This window comes from Poromitra crassiceps, assembly GCF_964638095.1.
Source record: "Poromitra crassiceps genome assembly, chromosome: 7".
NCBI classification, from domain to species: Eukaryota; Metazoa; Chordata; class Actinopteri; order Beryciformes; family Melamphaidae; genus Poromitra; species Poromitra crassiceps.
Window position 1 is genome coordinate 7990356 of NC_139628.1, and position 6000 is coordinate 7996355.

Genomic DNA, 6000 nt, shown 5'->3' on the forward strand with positions numbered 1-6000 from the left:
CCCGCCCCACACACACACACACACACACACACACACACACACACACACACACACACACACACACACACACACGGTGTGCCCTGCAATTTGAAATTGGTCTGACTGTGCCTTTAATGCTTATAAAACTAAATGATTAAACGAAAACTGTTACATTTCAGGAGCTTAGTAAATATAGCGTCGTCAACTTACCAACTGCAAGATGCAGTCTGTGGCCAAAGCATTGCAGCCTGGTCCAGTCGTTCAGTTCGGCCGCCAACACCATATTCGCTGCATTGTCTGTTGTTATGCAGACTTGACGTGACTCATCTAACCCCCAAGCAGCCACTGCTGCTCTAACCCCCGCTGCGATATTCTCAGCTTTGTGAGGCTCCGGGAAATATGCCGTTTGCAAACAGCGACTTTTCAGCTGGAAGTCCTCGTCAATAAAGTGGACGGTCAGACTGATGTAGGGCTCCGTTGTGCGGCTCGACGACAAGTCGGTTGTAGCTGCATAATATTGCACTGACGACAGCTCTGCTTCAACGTTTGCCTTGCATTTCTTGTACATGTCTGGGATGGCAACACCAGCAAAATACGTGCGTGATGGTACCTCATAGCGCTTGTCAAGCGACCGGATAATTTTTTTAAATCCTTCTTTGGAGACGGTGTATATTGGCACCATGTCTTTCGCGAGGTGAAAAGTGATGGCATCAATGATTTCCTTGTGCCGTCGGGAACCTCTCTCATAGGGCGTAACGCTGGCAAAGGAATCCGTAATTGTCTTTTGCTTGGCCCGTGGACGGCATTCAGATCTGGCTTTGCACTCGTCATACAGGGCTTTGTGGTGTCGCTGTAGATGATCAAACAAATTGGTCGTGTTGCCTCGCGTTGTGGCAACAACTGCAAGGCACTTTCGACAAAGTACCCGTTTTTGGTCAACATCATCCTCTTTGTAGCCGAAATATTTCCATATAGCGGACGTTGCATTTCTTTTTGGAAGCAAATCTTCCGTTTCATTGATAGTTTCAGTATCACCACCGGTGCTTGTTCCCTGTTCGTCACTCATTTTTCTTCACGTGTGTTTTCGAGGAGCGGGGGTGGGCGGAGGCTTTGACGCTTTCAACAATAATGATTGTGATTGGTTGTTTGCTGTGTAGCGGGGGTGAGGCATGCTTTGATGCTTTCAACAAGAATCATTGTGATTGGTTGTTCGAGTTCGCTGTGTGCACGCACATGATCAAACATGTCTCAGCATGTCTCAGTACCCCTAAAATGAGAGCTTTAAAGCAACGTGAATTTGCCTTTTACATCGCACGTCCTGCGATGTGACTATCGCGCATGCGCACATTGCGATGACAATGTGTAAACGATATATCGTGCAGCCCTAACACACACACACACACACACACACACACACACACACACACACACACACACATATAGTATATTATATATATAGGTTAGGGTTATAAAATGTATGGGTTAACCCTAACCCATATAAGGAGGAATGAGTCTAGCCAATCAGGGGCAGAGGAGGGCGGGTCATGACTTTGCCTTCAACTCCTTGCCGTGGGCGTGTAAACAGTTGTTTTTTTCTGCCTCTCAAAGATGGCTGCCGCGGTCTTCACGAGCGTCCACAGCTTGTGGATAAAGCAGATGCACAGAGCGAAATATGGAATGACTTTGCTTACTGTAAGGGCAAGCCCACGGACACAACATAGCCCGTCTGTAAATGTTTCAAAAGTACGCAGGCCAGCGGGGAGCAACACGTCCAACTTGGCCAAACATCCCGACTTGTTCAAAGAGCGCCAGGTTAGCGAATGTGATAGTAACATAATTACTAATTATAATTAGGGTGTAACGTTATTGAGTCATGACGCTGTTTAATGTGGTTGCAAATACAAATATAAAGTTAAATATCAAAGAAATCACATAAACTCGTCCCTGGCACCTCAATGGTGGAACGAGCTTCCACCTTCGGTCAGGACGGCCGAATCACTGCCGATCTTTCGGAAAAGACTAAAGACACACCTTTTCAGGCTCCATCTGGGCCCTTCTTGATCTAACTTCCTTCTCTCTCTTAAAAAATAATAATAAAAAAATCAAAACTAACCTTAACTCATTCACTGCCAACAACGTATGAACACGTTTTCAGAATCCAGCTGTTCCCTGCCAACAACGTGTTTACACGTTTTTGGCATCGATTTTTTTTTTTTGACGGTGGGTTGTGCATCTAAGCCTTTTACATCTCTTATATAATTATTGGAGCCACCGAACGTTTACAACCCATTCCACCGACCCACTAAGTGGCAACAGTGCTCTCCTTGCTAGAGGAAGGAAAGCATTTTTTTAACTTGTCAAGCCATTCTCAGCCCAGCCATTCTCCTTTTCGCGCTGATTGCTGGCGATGCGGGATTGCAAATTTACATAATAGATTCAGCCGATCTACTATGATCGGGTGATAGATTACAGGTGGACGAACACACTTTGAAACACGCAGCATAAATATGACCAGAATCGCAAAAGCTTCTCTCAACCAAAACTCCAAACGAGTGAGTCCATCCCGACTTCCTCAAACAGCGGCTGTGCAGACAGGCACAGGAGAGCAGCAAAGCACTGACTGGTGACAAGCTTGTCCGCCCACGGAGGGCGGAGTTGAAGCAACTCGAGAGGGAGGGAGAGAGAGAGAGAGAGAGAGAGAGAGAGAGAGAGAGGGAGGGAGAGCGAGAGGGAGGGAGAGAGAGAGAGAGAGCGAGAGGGGGAGGGAGAGAGAGAGAGAGAGAGCCAAAAATGAATGGTTAAAGTGACAGTTCCATCCAATTTCACAAAAAGCCGTTTATCTCTGAATATTCTTTTTCACGCTAAAACCATGCTGTATTCAACTGCTAATGCTTACATAACTACTAACTCTACAAACTAACTCTTTTAGACAGAGAAAGTACACATTCTATTAGTACTTTTGAGATATTGTATGTTCACAAACTCCAAGCTGAAACGAATCCTCGGCTCTTATAAAATGAGCCATAATCCTCAAAAAACGGCTTGGCAGAAGCTATCTACAGCAAAAAAAAACGTCTGGCAGTCAATGTGTTAACTTGTACCACTGTTCCTTCAGAAGTTGTAGTTGTCATAGACTGTGTTACATAGTTGATTGCTCTATTGCTGACAAAAATGTGTGTAAGTCGTGTTGTAAGTCGCTTTGGATAAAAGCGTCTGCCAAATGACGTAATGTAATGTAATGTAAACTCAAGTATAGTCAGATCACAGCATACCATGTAAAAGCTTTAATACTGTAAAGACTAGCCGTGACGCACAACTATAAAGGATGTTTCCTTTATAGGCAAACATAGTGACTTACAGTGTTGCCAAAACACATAGTACAAGCAGGAGAAACTACAAACGAGAACATAGTTTTAAACATACAGACAAATAAAGCACACTCACTGTAAAATTATAGTTCAACAGCACCCAATCACCATTGTCAATAGGTGTGTGTGTGTGTGTGTGTGTGTGTGTGTGTGTGTGTGTGTGTGTGTGTGTGTGTGTGTGTGTGTGTGTGTGTGTGTGTGTGTGTGTGTGTGTGTGTGTGTGTGTGTGTGTGTGTTTCATTTGTACCTCCAGACGTCCAGCAGCTGTTGGTCTGTAAAGAAGAGGTTCCCCCTGAGCAGCAGGAGTGGAGCTCCAGTCTGGACCAGGAGGACCCAGAGCCCCCACACATTAAAGAGGAACAGGAGGAACTCTGGATCAGTCGGGAGGGAGTGCAGCTTCAAGGGCCGGAGGAGGCCCATATCACCCAGGTCCCATTCACTCCTGTCCCTGTGAAGAGTGAAGATGAGGAAGAGAAACCTCAGTCCTCACAGCTTCATCAAAGCCAAACTGAGGAGATCAGAGAGGCAGAGCCTCTAGCCAGCAGCTCAACTGAACAGATGGAAACAGGAGCTGATGGAGAGGACTGTGGAGTATCAGAACCAGCCAGGAACTTAGATCTAGCTAGTGATTTACAACCAACTAGTGCTGGCAGGACTTCAGACTTTTCTGAACCAGAGACTGAAGACAGTGATGATTGGAAGGAGAGTTGTGGACCCGAGACTGAAGACAGTGATGGTTGGAAGGAGACCAGTGAATCTCAGTTAAGTTTAGACTCACTGAACAACAATGAAGAACTTGGGTCAAAACGCTTCAGTTGCTCAGATTGTGGTAAAAGATTTGACCACAGTGGTCATATGCTGGTACACATGAGAGCACATACAGGAGAGAAGCCATTTAATTGCTCAGTTTGTGGTAAAAGTTTTAGTCAAAAATCTGACTTGAAGAGACATATAAGAGTCCACACAGGAGAGAAACCATTTACTTGCGCAGTCTGTGCTAAATGTTTTAGTCAGCAAGGACCTTTGAAGACCCATATGAGAGTCCACACAGGAGAGAAACAATTTAAACAATTTAATTGCTCAGTGTGTGGTAAAAGTTATGGTTTTGAAGGAAACTTGAATGTGCATATGAGAGTCCACACAGGAGAGAAACCATTTACTTGCTCAGTCTGTAGTAAAAATTTTGGTGCAAAAGGAAACTTGAAGATGCATATGAGAGTCCACACGGGAGAGAAACCATTTACTTGCTCAGTCTGTCATAAAGGTTTTGGTGCAAAAGGAACCTTGAAGGAGCATATGAGAGTCCACACAAGAGAGAAAACATTCATTTGCTTAGTCTGTGGTAAAAGTTTTGGTCGTGAAGGAGACTTGAAGAGGCACATGATAGTCCACACAAGTGAGAAACCATTTACTTGCTCAGTCTGTGGTAAAAGTTATCGTCAAAAAGTAAACTTGAATGTGCATATGAGAGTCCACACAGGAGTGTAACCATTTACTCGGCGCCTCACAGCAAGAAGGTTGTGGGCTCGAATCTCCGCCCCAGTCCTTTCTGTGTGGAGTTTGCGTGTTCTCCCCGTGTTTGCATGAGTTTCCTCCAGGTCCTCAGACAGTCTAAAGATATGCTGTGTTTGTGTAGTATCGTAAGTTATACCATGGTCTGGGTTAGTACTCAATCATTTCTGATTGGCTGCAGGGTGTCCATTATTTTGTGATAATGTACACCTACCTAAGTAGTTCCAGGCAAATGGTCTGTTCACCATTCATATCAATGGTCTGGACAGAGCCATTTGAGCTCTATACCACCATTAAGGGTTAATATGGCACTTTTATAAGTTTAGAAAAAAAACGAGTCGATCAAAGTAACTATTTAGATTACCCCTGTGTGCTCAGTTTATCAAAAATAACGGCTATTTAGAAATCTGTCGCCTTTTACGTCCCGCAGACGTTAACGTAATTCCCTGGAATGCGAGTTTAAGGAGCCAGTTACATGGCGTTGCATTCTTAGACATTGTTTGCTTTATTTTGTATATTACATACAATTGGCCAAATTATTAGTTTATTATGGGCTAGAAATTCTGCCAGGTGCAGGCACTAAGCGGCCATTTTCTTTCACTTTGGCAAGTGACCATGGTATAAGCGGGTTAAATCATGACGAGGTGTCCATTATCAGAAATTATTTGACGACATGGAGGCGTGAACCGTCCGAGGCGAAGCCTGCATTATATATTATATTATATAATGTATGTATATATATATATGCATATATATATGGGCTAGGGCTGCTCGATAAATCGATTTTGAATCGTAATCAGGTAATTAGGACGATGTTAAAAAAATTCAAATCGTAAAATCGATTTACACTTTAACACGTTGACTGCCAACAACGAGTTGAGTCGTCAAACACAATCCAGCTGTTCACTGCCAACGACGAGTTGAGTCGTCAAAAAATATATATATATTTTTTTGACGGTGCTACGTGGATCAATGCCCCCCGCGTCTCCTATGGAGATATTGGAAGTATTGAATGTGTATAATCTATTTTACCGACCAGCTAGGTGGCGACGGTGCCCTGCCGACAGAGAGAAAGTCAACCAAAAGCAGCCGCCTCCCGCTGCTGCTTCCTCCATTCTCAAGGAAACGGCTTGCCGATTTT